This window comes from Thermobia domestica, chromosome 11 (genome assembly GCF_964235325.1).
Source record: "Thermobia domestica chromosome 11, izTheDome1.hap1.1, whole genome shotgun sequence".
Classification (NCBI taxonomy): Eukaryota; Metazoa; Arthropoda; class Insecta; order Zygentoma; family Lepismatidae; genus Thermobia; species Thermobia domestica.
In genome coordinates, this window is record NC_137464.1 from 101,689,731 (window position 1) to 101,706,969 (window position 17,239).

The 17,239-nt window shown below is 35.8% G+C and overlaps 1 long non-coding RNA gene across 1 annotated transcript in view; it reads left to right on the forward strand.

The window, feature by feature from the left end:
* The window catches only part of LOC145664330 (uncharacterized), a 1,055,818-nt gene that overhangs the window by 1,005,267 nt on the left and 33,312 nt on the right, over positions 1-17,239 (forward strand). The window contains exon 10 of the long non-coding RNA XR_014127356.1: positions 5,921-5,981. This is a non-coding gene — a long non-coding RNA (uncharacterized LOC145664330). The remainder of the gene's footprint in view (positions 1-5,920; positions 5,982-17,239) is intronic.

Sequence of the window (17,239 nt, forward strand, 5' to 3'; positions counted from 1 at the left end):
ATCTATGAGATTTCCACGAAGTCCACATCGAACGAAATTAGATCTAATGCTTACATGCTTCTTATGTGTACGTGATCGTACTACACTAGGATTAGGTTGAGTTACACAATCATTACCACTGTTAATACTAGGATTAGGTTCATTTACATCACCGGTAAAATTAAGTTCGGTTCTCTTTCGTTTTACTGATGTCGAGATATCGTGTCTCTTAACATGTCTGTATCTATTCTTTCCACAATGATAACGATACTTTGTCCTACCACGGGTTTTGTTTCTTCTGTGATTAGGTTCAGTTACATCACCGGTACACGTGAATCCGACATCATCTTGTACACTGGGATCACACTTTAATCGCACATGAATGAATCGAAGTTGGTATCGATTAACGTTAGTTCGGTTCCAGTTGCCACTATATTGTACCATTGAAGAATTTTCAAAATTTAGCAACGTCACACCTGGATGACTGAAATTAACGCACTGCATTGCGTTCTGCGAAGACACCATCAGACCGTTCGCCAACATCATTCTGGTCTTTTCGTTGAATACACAATTCAACACCTCAAATTCAATTGAATAATCACTACAAGCATTGGTGGGAACGCATGATTTCTTTGTGAATTTCACAAATATTGGAATCAACTTTCTTCCTGCTACGTGAACCAATGTCGTGTACATGTCACCCAACGGTTCTATTACCATTACCTTATTTCCAACATTAATATCATATAGAATATATCGTAAATACAAACGATCAATAGCATTCATGAGACGAAAATGATCATAACTTCTCGCACATTGATACATACCAAATCTTCGTTACACACATCATCAGTAGGACAATTAAAAACATTCGAAGGAAGAGAGAAGTCGGAATAATCCGATCCAACCAATACCGCAGCATGCTTTTGTGAACATTGAGCTAATTTCATCCAAACATTCAAATCAACAATGTCATATTTCTTTGTCGATGAAAATCTAGGATCTGCAGTATGTTCAGGTTCATTTAGCGCATTCCTGCCGACTGATGATGAAGTTTCTTCAGTAATTGTTTGGTTTATTCTTTTCATTCGTTGATCCATCGTTTGGTCTAGTTTTTCCAATTGCTGGTTCATCTTTTCGAACTGTTCTTGAACTTGGTTCTGAATCTTCTCAAATTGCTCATCTCTACGTCGAGCTTGATCTTTGATTTGCTGTGATTGGTCTTTGAGTTGCCGGGATATTTCCTTTGAAGCTTCCAACATATTGTCGGATGAATTTATTAGTTGGTTGTCAATTGTTCCACTATCGGTAACATTCATAATGTTCATCGGCCACTTCTAAAAAAAAAGTACAATTAATATATGGCTCAATCTTGATCGTTTTCTACTATACTTCGAAAAGAATACAATTACTTTTCCTTTTCACTCTCGGGTTTTCGGAACCATATACAACGATCAAATCACTGGTTCCTTTTGTAATAGATTTGAACCAATAAATAATACACACTCCGTCCCTTATTTTGATTCCATTTATTTTTTATTATTTATCTCTGGTTGCCCCTGACAACCTGCTATCCAAAATCTTATTATTTTTAAAAACATTTGAATATCTTTATATATTAACATTATCGACAATCATATTATTTAAAACATTTCTTTCTCTTCTGATAGTAAAATCAGCCAGCCTAGTACATATTTAGAATAACTTATGACCCAAAATTACAAATATACAATGTACTGTTGTAAGCAGTCCCGGATTACATCGGATTCCTTATCCTTTACAAGGTTAAATTAAAACCATGCCGCCCACAACTGGTACATGGTCTTTTGGAAGACGACTGCGATCATCGATTGCAGCTCTGCTAATTGATGCGCGACTAAATTGGTTTGGAATCAGATCTTCTGTATAGGAGCACCATGACAGATGACGCTTGCATACTAATTGTCAGGTCACTTGAACAGACATAACTGCGAGTACTGGGCTGACTACAATCCTCATGTTACAGTCACTTCTCAACTGAAGCAGCCTGGCATCAGAGTGTGGAGTTCACTGTTCAGCGTAAAGTGTTGTAACCAGTTTTCTTTGTGAAACTGTGGATTTGGTGAATTACCACTCACTAGAGTCACGACTTAGTACAGAGCTAATTTCGCCGAACTGTTCTTTCAGCAGACTGTTCTATGATTTGCTAGTAAGGAACTACTTTAACCAAATCATTCCACAGAGTTGGTTCGGAAGAAGGGATAGCATAGAAAGACCACCTAATTTAACAACAATATATTTATTATTATTATCATCATCTTGAGAGGGTAGTAAAGAACTAGTACACGAAATAGTAGATAATAATTAATAGTAGATGGAATAATTAACTATTACTCAGAAGCATTTACTGAAATTGATGTAGATAAGAATTTGTGTTGTAATGAGTGTCATACTTACTGTTATAGCAAAATTGAAAGCATGTTGCAATATTGGAGGAAGTCAAATTTTAGCCCTCACGAGATTAAACTGTGCTTTCTTTTAAAGGTATGTGAGGTGCTTTAATGAATATATATAAAGAATTGAAAATGATCAATATCAGAGGACGCTTCAGTAATAGTAAAAAGTAATTGACTAACGGAACATAGTACTATGTTTTTTTTTATTTTAACACAGCGAAGCGTGTAATTGACGCTAGTAATAAACAATAAACAGGGTATAGTGTCAACAAATGCCAAGTGTTCATACATGTATCGAATTGATTATTAATTGGATTCCATATATAAAACATAAATATAGCAAAAATTGATAACAAAAAAAAAATAATGTTGGGAGGATAGGATAGTCCATTGCAAAATAAGGGGTGAAAACTACAAAATTAGGACCAACTGTAGTCTGAAATTTAACACATGACTATTAAATTTCTAAAAGATAAGAAAAAAGACAACATATAAATGTATCTATTCATGTTACATGGTAAATTATGAAAATTATTTGGTATATTATTATTTCCTAATATTATAATTGGTAATATATATATCAGGAAGTCTGGTAGTATTGTGCCTTTTGCTCCCAAAGTGATGTTAGTGTGCCAGATCTAAGGATATATAACTCACAACGGGTCAGCCCTAATGTCATTTGATCTACTAAATGTGCAAAAAAAAAAAAAAAAAAAAGTTAGAATCCAAATAATTAGCCTTAAGGCAGCAGTTCCCAACCTGTATGCCACGACCCATTGTTGTGTCGTATAGTCCCATAAGGGTTGTCGCGAAATTTTCGGGTTTAAAAATGATTAAATTAGTTGAAATCTATTTTGAGACTGACTGTATTAATCAACTCCTGCAGTAGCAGTAAGAATACTCAGACTTACATAGAGGCATTCCTTTATAGACACTTACAGTCTTACACTATTATAATTTATGTTATGATTAATAAAAAATCAAAGAAGTAAATTGCTGAGTCTTAGATGTTCAGTAAAGTGTGTCGTTAAACAATAAATATTGGAAATCACCAAGGGCGCCCATGTTGTGGTTTCCAGGGGGGGCAAGTATAAGCGATGTTTCAAATATAGTTTCAAATTTCGCTGTAACTAATGTAAAAATTCTAATGGGTTTTCGATATTCTGAAGTACAATTTCATCTAGGGGGCAAGCGCCCCCTTCCCCCCTTGACGGGGGCCCTTGGAAATCACTACTTAAAATATTGCGCCAAGAAGATGGAAGAACTCTTTTTGCAAACCTTCACTACATATTACAGTTTTATTTCGATGAGGGCTCAGGTCCTTGAAGAAAATTGATGCTGTTTATAGTCAACATATTTTGTCAAAACCCAACAGCCAAAAGATGGTTTAATCGCTTCCGTTCTGAAACTTCGATATACAAAATATTCTTTGCAATGAACTACGAATCATAACAAAAAAAACAAAAAAAAAAGGATGATATTTTGGCAAAAGTCTGGCAACACTGGCATGTAATGGGTCATGCATGAACATCATCAATTATGACCTAAATAAACAGCCATCACCAAACAGTGTGAAACCATTTAAAGAAAGTTGGCAACAAAAAGAAGAAGCTCGAAGCTGGGAACCATCTGATTTGACTCTAAAACATTTACTCTATCGAATTTCTATCTGTGAATTTCTACTGAAACTTAACAAACTCGAATCATTTCTGAAGAGGCTAATCTCATATGATGAAAAATGGATAACCTGAGACAATAATGAAAAAAATAGATCAAATCGAGGAAAAGCTCCACAGTCTCCTCAACAGGTCTACAGTCCACAGGAAGTTTATAATGTGTGTTTGGTGGGATTTGAAGATCATCGTGCATCACAAGTTGGTGCTACCGGGTAGAACGTTAGACTCGTACATGTACTGTCGACAATTAGAGTGACCGCATATACTAAGTAAAAAGAAACGACCAGAACTAGTCAACACAAAGGGTGTTGTATACCACGCTGACAACTTCATAAAGCATACACCTTTAACAACATGTCAGAAATGCAGAGAACTCGGCTGGGAATTTTCAATGCATCTGACGTATAACATGGACCTCGCACCGTCAGACTATCATTTGTTTTGGTCTTTGTAAAGCTGCGTAAATGGTATTAAGTTAGTTTCAAAAGAGGTCCGTGAAAAACTACGTGTCACAGGTTTTAGACCAGAAACCACGTAAGTTCTATAGCGACGAGATTATGGTGTTGCTGGATCGATTGCAGAAGGTCACCAAACAAAATGGTGAAAAATTTGATTCATAATGTTATTTTCAAATTACAGTAAATGTATTTTCAATTTCCAGCTCGAAAGGTTCAATAGCTTTTTAGATAATCTGATGTGTCAAAGACACATTAACTGTGGGATTAGGCATATGTGGTCTGCCCAATAAATACCTGAACTGAGTTAGTAGGGTAACATTGAGATGAAGTTAGGTAATGCGTACTTTCTGCTCTGCTGGCAGGGACCCGCTGGAGCTTCAGGAACTGCCAGACTACCAAGGAGAGCGTACAGCTAGAGGTTGATTTTTTGTGGTGTCCTTTTCTCCTTCTTGTCGACGATGGATATTAGTGAATAGACGGAACAACGAATCAATATCAAATTCTTGGTGAAACTTGGAGCAAGCTCTTAGGAAATTTATGAAATATTGAGGGCTGCTTATAGAAATAATGTATTGAAGAAAACAGCTCTTTTCAAGTGGATCAAGCGTTTCAGTGAGGGCTGTGAAGATTTCAAGTATGAGGCAAGGCCAGGACGACCGTAGACTTTCTGTGTTGAAGACATCAAACGTGTGAGGTTTCTTGTGCTTTCCGATAGTCGATTAACTTTCCAGATGATTGCTGATCAACCAAATTTAGGAAAATCATCTGTACACACGTTTTTCAGAGAACATTTGGAATTGAGAAAATTGTGTGCAAAAATTTTCCCGAAGTTTCTGACCCATAATTCGATCACAACACTAGATTGCCCTTCCTACTCACCACACCTAGCCCCCTGTGATTTCATTTGTTTCCTAAATGTGAAATGGTCATGCGAGGGTGGGATGAAGTTGAGACGATAAAACGTGAAATGACAAGGCACCTGAAGAGCCTGAATTCTGAAGACTTCTAGGGATGTTTTCAATAATGAAGACGGAAGTATACACGGTGTATTGCTAGAAACGGGGAGTATTTTGAAGAGAACAAGATTGATGTACCCAAATTTTGTAAAATACAGTGTGTATAACATCAGCTCGCGAGCTTATTGGAGAGACCACGTACGTACCCTACATATCAATAACCTTCTCTGACAGTTTCGGATGTGATATATTGCTGAAACTGTATCACAATATTCTTATTTATTTAGTTTTCTTTGTTCAGATTTCGTAAATGAGAAATCGTTTCAAGAACAAAGATTTTTGATAACTGTCTGCAGTTATTATGAACACAACTATACAAGAATTATAAAATGATTATTATTATTTCTTTATTTCAGGTAAGGAAAATGAATTCGTTTCTTTGGTTCTCATCAGGCAGATTAAGAAAATAAATAAATGGTAAGTTTCTCTTTTTAAATATCTGTCTCTTACCCCTTAGATTTAGGAAGAAAGCTTCAATTTATGCGTACTTTAGTTCAGAGAAAAAGAAAACTAAAAGAACACAACCACTGTATTATACTAGACATGACATCTAAGGTGTACAAAACGTAACTGTAATTCTATATATACAATTATATATCATTGCTGATCTAGTAAATTTGGCGTGTAAGATCCCGGTGGGAGCGGATAGAGCGCAATACATCGGTTCAGATCCTACTTTAAATGGTAGGTCTTGTCCTATACCTAGTCTCACTGCTTATAACAATCAATCAATCAATTCCGGGATCGTATGGTCTTTATGGTAGAAGAGAATTAAGTTTTAATGATACTTTGTAAAGAATTACATCATACATTTTCACATTTACTGTGGAATAAATAGAATTGTATGGGGAATGAACAAAGTTTCAAAAAAATGTCAAAATTAGGTTTTATAACATAGTGCAATTGCTTTCAGTAATAATATCCGAGCAATACAATATTTATATTTCTCATTTTGACTTAGCTTTTGAACTAACTGAAGTAAAATATCAAAATGTAGCCGAAGCAAACATTTTATAGTAATAACCTTGTGTTAAAGTTTCGGCTAACTATCATTGCTGAAACTCTAAGACTGTTATTGTGGTGATATGAAAAAAAAAAAACTTATATTAATGACCTTGTAATACAGTTTTGAAAATGATACATTACCGAAACTGTAAAACAAGGTTATTTAATAATACGTATAAGTATTTCGTTTGGTCAGATTTTGATTTTTTACTTATGGTTATTAAGATTTACACACGATTTTTACAGACGTAACTACAAACAATGTATATATTTCAGTAATAACTTCGTGGTATGATAGGATTAATTTTCAATCTTAAAAATTGATTATTTTGTACCGATAGTTGTAGAACTATTTTGTTTATTATGCTAGATCAAACTTCTTGTGTTTATACTACAGAATCCGATGATAAATAACAGTTGTGAAAGAAAGCATTATTATGACTTTCTAAATCTGGTTTGTGTATGTTAAACACATGTGTGATAGATAATCTGAAGAAGAGTGTAGCGCCATAAGATCTCCAATGTACGGGTGCGCGACACAAGGCCATGCAATTACTAAATTCATACGATATGAAAGTTAGGTATGAAAGTTCGACTCAACTTCCATAGAACTAGTTAATACCGAATGTTTTTCTGTCGTTATTTCAATATTTAGACCAAATATACCGATCTGTATAATGATTCTTGGTTAAATGAGTTATATAACTCTATTGTGCACATTTATTTATGACTTAGTATATTTTTTTTATAAGAACAACAAAACATTTCTATTTATAAACTTATAGTAAGAGGTCATTGTTGAATTTTTCAATTTTGTAATGCAGAAAGCCAAGAAAAATCACATTTCTATTGATATTTCTAACGATTACTAATAAGAACCTGTAAATTTAGGTTCTCATTGACACTATGTGATGTTACTTGAAACTATGTTATAAACAGAGTCATGGGTAAAGGACTGCGGGAGCTCAATCCTCATCCAAGATAACTAAAAAAAATACAATTAATTATCTGATGCTGGTTTAGAATCTGGGTCCACAAATTTGTAACATTTATAGAAGAAATGTGTAATGTTCTTTCAAAGGACCAATGTCTAAGTATAAAAAATATGTGAGTACTTTTATTATACCAACAGTAATTTGCATATCATTTTAAGAAAGAATAATTATTATGCAGTAAGACTTCCAGATTAGTCCAACTAATTGAGATAAATATACACTGTTGCTAAAACTTTTTTAAATCTTCAAATTGGCGTCCCTATTAAAGCCTAATCAATCAATCAATTTTATTTTTCAAATGGCACTATCTGAACTATGGCAATAAACATCTTTTATTTCGAGTTATGATGTATAAGGGTAACCAGGGGTGACGTTATGATGTATAAGGGTAACCAGGGGTGATGTATAAGGGTAACCAAAGTGAGGGGGAACGTAGGAGGACTCCGTCACTCCACTTGCAAAAATATGCATGGCGTTCCTCCACTTCCTAAAAAATTACAATGGGCAAAGATATGTACAGGGGATGGCGTGACGTCATCCATTCCCCTACCTTTTCAGATCAACTTTTACCCCTGAGGGTAAATGAATAACGATAATTAAAATTTTATGTTTAATACATAATAAACTTTAAGAGTAATTTGAGGAGACACATTGTTCCAGCCTTGACTCATAAATTGCGAAATACATCAGAAATATTGATGGTTCCTGACTACAATGGTTTCAAAGATGGCTATTCCAAACTCAAGTACAAAACATTTAGACTGATCAAAACAGTGCTATCACAAATATATTATCTTCTAAAATTTTCTATGGAATTTCCTGAACATATAGATTTTGAACAGAAAGGTTTTTTTCGATTTTGATGTATTTTTTATTACTCAATTGAAATAATCACTTAAGAACCTTACTAATAATGATGATAATATTGACTATTGACGACTCACCAATGAGATGCATGTACTTGAAAAATCCTTAAAATAAAATCCCGAGTATACTCGTGCTAGCAATGGGACTATATAATCTATGGAACTTGTGATAATAAAGAAGAAAATGCATTTGAATAATCAAAATAAACACTGAAATATCAGCTAGAGTACTCAAACAACACAATACCAATTAGTGTACTTAAACTTGAAGAAATAGAGTAATAATATGAGTCAGGAGTTAAAGTGGATCTGAAAAGAGGGGAACGGATGACGTCACGATGTCCCTTGTGACTATCTTTATCTATTGTAATTTTTTCAGGAAGTGGAGGGACGCCATAGATATTTTCTGGAAGTGTAGGAATGACGTGCCCAGCGTTCCCCTTCACTTTTACCCCTGAGATGAGTAGATATTTGGGCAACTGCGAGCTTCATGAATCGTATAGGGATCGACATAATTCAGAGACAAAATTTTATTGCCTTTCATAACTGTGAGGTTTCTCTAACTCAACCAAATGTAATTTACAATAATCCGATTAAGATTATCCGCACATTCTCTGAAATATCGGTAGACAACTAGAGCGTTGTGAAGTAATTTATATGAAGAGAACAGCATTGTTACACTGCAGTATTTGAAAATACTGAAGTGCTGCATATAAGTAGTTGGAAAACGATTGAATGTTAGACAAAATTATTCGAAAAGAGATGGATGAAAGTATGACTGATATAACCCCAGAGTACTAGAGATGCAACTTGTAATACTAAAGATGTGCTATTTTATTTGCGCTTCATAGAAATCCACACTGTTGGCTTGGCGTACTTCTAGCTTGGCTTCTTTCTAGATAACTGTAGGCAAGAGGTCTTATTCTGTTTAGAATTTTCCAAAATGTGTATTCTAAGGGGAAGAAAGAGGGCTTCAAAATTTATAAATACCTCAAAAGTCCTTCAAGTTAGACAACCCAAACAGCTCTACTGAATTACAGATTGCCTACCGTTCAGCCCATGTTAATGAAGGAGGCTTTTATAGTTACCAGGTACTATACGACATATCGTCGTATGAGAACAGTGGCGAATCTGGAAGGTAAAAGCTGGGGGGGGGCAGCCCCACTTGGTGTTATTTGAGTATTATTGAAGTTGACTTAATCATTGACTTGTCTGCTATACAATAATGTGTTTGTCAAGTTATTAAAACAACATTTGTTTGAGAAAAAAAGACCTTTTCCCTCTCTCCTGTAAGCCTACGAAAGTAGAGTTACGTTCCTCTGGTTTTGGTACGATGATATACCTTCACATATACATATAAATTTAATGTTTATAATCGTTTTAACTCAAGGATCTTTAATTTCTGAGAAGAAACTTCTTCAATATTCCAGTTTACAGAATACTGGATATAGTAGTATTTGGAAGAGAATGAACAAGATAGGAAGAAAAACATTTCTTCTTCTTCTTCTTCTTCTTCTTCTTCTTCTTATTATTATTATTATTATTATTATTATTATTATTATTATTATTATTATTATTATTATTATTATTATTATTATTATTATTATTATTAAAGTATACTCAGTCTGTTTGCTGGAGGTGTTGGGACTAATGAGTTTTTTACATTATTATTATTAGATTCAGCCCTGGAAATATTTTTTTCACATTTCTTGATCTTCTGCTTCCTCTTCTAACTCACAACATTTTCACCTATTTTACAAATCATCGACCATTTGTGTTCTTCTTCCTACTCCTCACTTTCTTTCCTCCTTCCCCTCTATGGTAGTATGAAGAGGACACTTTCCTTGCAAGAATTGTCCAATTCAATTGGCCTCGCTATGAAGGATGCAGGCTGAAAGCGTCTTTTTCTTTCCTACCTGTTTTAAGACATTGTTCTTGTTTCTTTCTCCATCCATTTTATCTTCTCCATCTTAATCCAACACCACATTTCGAAGTTCTCTAAATATTACTTCTTAAATTTTTGTAATGTCCAAGTCTCTGAACCGTACAGTCCAATGCTCCACATAGCTATTGCACTTGACCAACTTAGTTGAATATTAAGTCTGCTAGTTAAGAGTGATCTTTCCTTGTTGAATGTCCTCTGGCTACAGCAATTCTTGACCCGATCTCTTTGGTGCAGTAAATGCTTCTCGTCAAAGTACTTCCCAAATGTTTCAAATGGTCTACCTCCTCAAGTTCTCTTTGTGCTATTCTGACTCGTAAGTGAGTGTTTCGACATGCTATTCTCTTGACTTTCCCTTTTCTGGCATTGATTTTTATTCCATATTGTTTCTCAGTGTCAGTGTTTTGTCCATCATCTACTGTAGTCCTTCTGCAATTCTAGCTATAATAACCGTATGACCTGCATACCTGACTTTGTTCATGATCTCCCCTCCGATCTTGAAATCTCCAATTTCCATTAATGTTTCCTTTATTAAACATTCACTGTAAATGTTGAATAATTGGAGTGATATACTACATCCTTGTCTAACTACTCTTCCAATCTTCAAACTATTGGTTTCTCCTTGATTCAAGCTCAATTTCACTCGTTATCTTAGATAGAGTTAACATATAAGTCATCGGTATCTCCAATTGATCCTGATTTTCTTAAGTATTTTCAGAATTTTAGTCCAATTGACCCGGTCGAAAGCTTTTGCCAGTCGATAAATCCAAAGTACAACTCTTCCTTTACGTCAAAATCTCATTCTGATATAATTTCCATTAACTTAATAGCATCTCTGGTGTCTTTTCCTCTCCGGTATCCAAATTGATCTTTCTCCAACATCTCTTCTATCTTTCTATTCAGCCACCTGTTCGGTATGAGCAAAAATAATCTTTCCAGTATGGGAAATAAGGCTAATAGTTCTGTAATAGCTACATTTCTTTGCTTGGTTTTTCTTAGGTACTGAAACCACTGTAACAGCAAAAAAAATCTTTTGGTCATTCTGCACTTAAGGAGATCTTGTAAATAAGTGAGATCAGTACTTCTATTGCATTGTCTGCTAATCTCCCGAGTAAATCTGCTGATATATTATCTCCACTGGCCTTCTTCCTTCGTTGTCTTTGGTGGCTTGTATTACTTCACTTCTCAATACATTAGGTCCTTCTTCATCATCGACCACTTCCTGCTTCGATCGCAATATCTTTGAGGCGATTGTTCTGATTATACAGATCCTTTAAGTAAGATCTCATTGTCAGGTTCTAAGGATTCTTTGATGGTCAGTGATTACATGACCTTGTTGATATTCGATTTTAAATGTGCGTATATTTTTGTTAGTTTTCCCTTCTTATTCTTGTGTTTTCTTATATACCTACATCAGATTACATCTGCCGCCCCGTTGAAGTCCCGTTATTTCTTCATATATTTGTTTCATGTATGTCTCTTTGGCTTTGTTTTTTTCTCTTCTCAAATCATTATTCAGTCTTCTGTATTATTTGATGTCCATGGTTTCCGCCCTTTTGCATTCCTCCATCTTCTTAAGCATTGCTCCAGTTATCCATGGTTTTCTCAGTGCTCTTTCAACCCTGCCAATTCTGCTGTGGAATTTCTCTAGTATAATCTGTTTAACTTTGCTCCGGCTATTTTCTACGCTGCCTACCAAATAGCCAATTGCGCAGAGTTTTTATTCAATCTCTTCTTTCACTCATTGTTCATACTTCATAGACGCTCTAAGTTCCATTTTCGATTTCTCCTCCCATTTTTCTTGATTTACTTTAACCACATTTCCACTTCCGCCACTAGAAGATTGGGATTCGAATCAATGCCTGCCCTCGGTAGCGTCTCCACGTCTCGTATACTATTCTTGAAACGTTGCTTGATAAGAATATGATCGATTTGGTAGCATTTCTTATCTCCTGGACTTTTCAATGTGTACAAAGTGGGTTTTCTTAAACCATGTATACATCACCACCATATGTTGCCTACAGATGTCGATCAGTATCTGGAGCCGTGCATTCCTTCTTCCTATTCCAAATGGGCCTATCACTTATTCGCAATTTCTTCTCCGCATCTTTATGCCGTTGAAGTTTCCCATTACTATGACGTTGGCCTTACCTCTTCCCCTCTGATGCAATATGTCACCAATCTCGTCAAATATTACTTCTATTTCATTCTAATCATAGTGCGTTGTTGAAATATACCTTGTATTATCACAAATCCAATGGTTTTTCACTTCGCTTTACAAACGTCAAGAGGTTACTTTAGTATTCCATTTTGTTTACTCTTTTTGCTATTTTGTTTTCCATTGCTATCGTGAAACCACTCTCGGCCTTAACGCTACTTGAATAGAATCTAGTATAATTAATCGATATTATCTCAGCTTTTTCTGACCATTGCATTTCACTTTAAACCCACTATCTTTACTTCACATTTATCCATTTCTACTTTTAAAGTTTCCAGTTTACCTGGATGTAAAGTTCACATGTTCCGGGTTCCTATGCTAAAATGAGAGTTATTATTATTACTTTCTCCTTTGATGATTCTTCCCGGAGTATTTGTCACCCGAAGATACGAACGGGAGACTATTTTACCTCCGGAATGTTTTACCTCAGGAAGAACCTCATGGTATTCTCCTCCTTTGTCCCTCCTTAAGAAAAATAATGCGTTAGTATTTCCATTTCCTTTCCATATTTCCATGCCGTTGACCCCCTTGTAGTTCATCCGCCTTTTAGGACAGCTTTCCCTTCCCAAGGATAAGAAGGTGCCATTACCTCTATCGCCTCATCCGCCTTCCGAGGCCGTTTTACCTGGTGGGGATTTACTCCTTATCCCGCTAGTTAGTCGGTCCTCACCTGCGTTGGCCGTCTAAGACGTCGCCCATGTTCTCCTTCAAGGAGGTGTAGGTTAGGATTTTCCCTTCGTTTCGAATAAGACTCAAAAGCATTCCTCAAATCTCTTCAGTACTTTTAGAAAGCGGAAGAAAATTACAAAGTTGATTTAGAGATTTGAAGAGCATTTTGAGTGCGATTTAATTACACGCGTAGACATGTGTTCCAATGTGCTCTTTATTTATAACTGAGCTGGCAATGTGCAGGTGTTAGAGGTTTGGTGTGCAAGGTAGGCACAACCTCTGAGGAAATCAAATTAGAAGATCTTTTTCCCTTGTTTTTCGAGGTCTCTTTGGAAGGAACTTTTTATGCTGTGAATTTTAATACATATCAGATCGTCTATGGAATTATACCAGGTTAAGAAATTTGGTTTGTATGACATTATGTATTCTTAATTAATAGTGAAACCGACATCCAACCACTTCTGGATTTAGTAGAGATATTACAGCAGAGATGGAATATATTGTTAGGACACTTAATTGACTGTGGAAAACCTAACGTTGAAACTAGGGATGGCCACAAAGTTCCGGTTCCGGCGGAACCGGTTCTCGGAGATCCGGTTTTCAGAACCGGTTCTTTAACCGGTTCCGGACCTGGATCCGAAAACCCGGTTCCAGAACCCGATCTTAGGAACCGGTTCCAGATCTGGATCTGAAAAGCTGGTTCTAGAACCGGATCTTAGGAACCGGTTCCAGACTTGGATCCGAAAGCCCCCAAAGACCCGTAAAGGAGGCAGAAAGTTCACCTTCAAAAATAATGCAAAGAGGACCATGCGTTTGTGCCTTCCCCGCCCAAACCCGCTTGTGCCCCCCCAGAAAAAAAATTTGGTCCACCAGTGGATGTTTAGCCAAATGAGTTGGCCAGTTTGCTTGTTTAGCCAATGAGTTTGTCAGTTACCCAGTTTATTTAGCCAAATGAGACAAGCTGCAGCCGCCTGGGCGCCTGCCTGTCGCTTCCACCATTTCATCTAGCATACTGTTCACAGCTTGCCAGCAGTTTGCGTTTAACGTAGGGATGGTAACAAAGTTTCGGTTCCAGACCTGGATCCGAAGAACCGGTTCCAGACCTGGATCCGAAAAACCGGTTCTAGACCTGGATCTGAAGAACCGGTTCCAGACCTGGATCCGAAAAACCGGATCTTCTAGAACCGGATCCGTTCAGACCCGAAAATCGGTTCCACCAGGAACCGGTTCTGGCCATCCCTAGTTGAAACTGGAAGTGGTTGTTTCTATTACTTTCAATTTGAATACAGGATACCTGTTCCTAGAACGCCAAATCAATTCCAAAGACCGCTTCTCGCTATTTCTTATTGTTTTTGCTCTGTGTAGATCAATATTGAAACCAGAAGTTCTAGTGGTTTTCTATCACTTGTGGTTTTAGTAGAAAGTTATAGACGGAAATGGAACGTATTCCTGAGAAGCGTAATCGACTGTAAGAAACCACTCCTAGCTATTTACAACTGCTTTTGCTCTATAGTGATCAATGTTAAAACTGGAAATGGTTGATTTCTATCACTTTCGATTTGAATATCACCCAACCCTATCAATGACCTCGATTCCTAACATCTGATTCCCTACGTCCTGGCCAAAATTGATGGTGATCCATCCATCCATCCATCCATCAGTCTTTGCAATTGTTTGGCCCCGGACTAACACACTTAAACACAAGGACAGGTAGTGAATAGAGTAAACCAAAATCCTTTTAAAAAATTAACATTTCTCCAACGATATGACCAACACCAAATAAATAACAATGTTAACGAAATAATACTCGTACCGTATATTTAGTAACTAATCAAAATTAGAGCATACAATCGTCAGAAGAATTAAAATATAAACGAACACAAGAGCTGGAAGATTATTAGGTATTATTGAAGCGACAATATCATCCTACAAGAGTGACAGATAATATACATATTAGACTGTAATATTGGAAATTTGACTAAATGTGCTGAAAAATCTAATTCCAGTGTGACTGTTAATCATCGCATTCAATTTATAACTCTTCGTTATTAAAAGGTAAGGTTCAATTCCATTTTTCAGTAACGTTAATTTTCCCTGACCTCTACTCATCATAAAAGTCTAAAATTTCATCTAACCAATTGCTTTCGTTTTACCTGATAATTTACTCCTTTTTGAGCAGAGAAAGGGGTGCATATCCGTCCAACAGTGGCGTATTTACGATTTTGTTTCGGGAGGGGCTTTGCTAACTTTCGGGGGGGGCTTTGCCTGGAAATGTGAAAATTCTGCAAGATATTTCATTTACTCAGTAAGATTTCGGGGGGGGCTTAAGCCCGGAAGCCACCCCCCTAAATACGCCACTGCCGTCCAAGGTTCATTCTGTACCCCCTAAACTTCCCTAACATGTATCCTCTTAAGGCAATATATATTTTAAACTTTCTCAATGGCCCAATATACTCTTCTTTCCTCTTTTGGTATCGTCTTGCTAGAAGTATTGTTTTACAAACTGCGATATATATATACTTTTCTACAAATGTTACTTACAAACTTGGTTAAGTATCTTCGATTGAACCAAAACTTTTAATCATGATGGACTTCCTTGGGAAAGGGAAGTTAGTCATTTCATACTTTCTAACCAGTAACAGTGTCAGGATTTACTGTATGTTTGCAGATGTGGGATTCATCTATTTTACATCTACAAAAGTAGTGTTTAATAACTACAAAATGTACAATTATCTTTTAAATTTGAGGTGCTTCAGACTCTTGAGTCCTTCCATAATTAAGACACTGTTTCTAACTAACAAACTTTAATTATCTGCCTGTTTTCGCCACTGTTTCTGAGGAAATTTTATTGTCAATCTGTTTTCCCCAGTGTTTTTAAGAAAACTTGAGTCTCAATCTGTTTTTGCCACTGTTTCAAACGAAACTTGATTGTCAATGTGTTTTTGCCATTCTTTTTAAGAAAACTTGATTTTCAATTTGTTTTTGCCACTGTTTCTAACGAAACTTGATTGTCAATCTGTTTTTGCCATTCTTTTTAAGAAAACTTGATTTTCAATCTATTTTTGCCACTGTTTCTAACGAAACTTGATTGTCAATCTGTTTTTGCCACTGTTTCTAACGAAACTTGATTGCCAATCTGCTTTTGCCACTGTTTCTAATGAAACTTGATTTCAACCGCTACTGTTTCTAACAAAATTTTAGTGTTTTCAAAAGGCTTTATTTTAAAAAAAGTGTTAAATAAGTATTATGTCTATTCACATAGATTTTTTTCAAACGATACAAAGTTCAAAATGCCATTTACAGCAATTTGAATATCAAACAGTTTCAAGGAAATAGAAAACGAGTAGATTTTACAATATTGCTTAAAATATTGTATTTAGGAGTACTTTCTGTAATGTAATTTGTTTTTTTTCTTCTATAATATTACAGCAACAGGCCTGGGTAATTGTGATTACAATAAGTTCTTGCAAATTCATGACTTTTATCAGTGTTGTAAACTTCATCAATGTTTATTAATTCTTTCGAACGAATTCAGATATCAAATTGCTGTGAATGGGATTATGATTTTTACATTTATTGGAATCCATCTACGCTTGTAATTCCATGTTAACCTTATCTAAACACTTTTTTGAAAGAAAACTTTTTGAATAAAGTAAAATTTTCAATCCCTGTTAACTTTGCTCTTACTTCTTAGAAATACATCATTTCCTTGTCATACTACAGTATTTCACATTAAGGTACTTTGAGTCTGCATTGCCCCGTTCTGTTAATTGAGTTATTGTTGCTATGGCCTTCAAAATTAGGATCTTTGTGAATGTTTGTGACGCTGTAGTGCCTTAGTTTGTAACACTGAGTAATAAATGTGGTATTGTCAGCAGAGCCGTCGCCTGGGTCGGGCGACCGTGGAAATCGCCCTGGGCGCCGCGACCAATAGGGGCGGCAGGATGACAAATCAACAAAATTCAAGGAATTGAGATTAT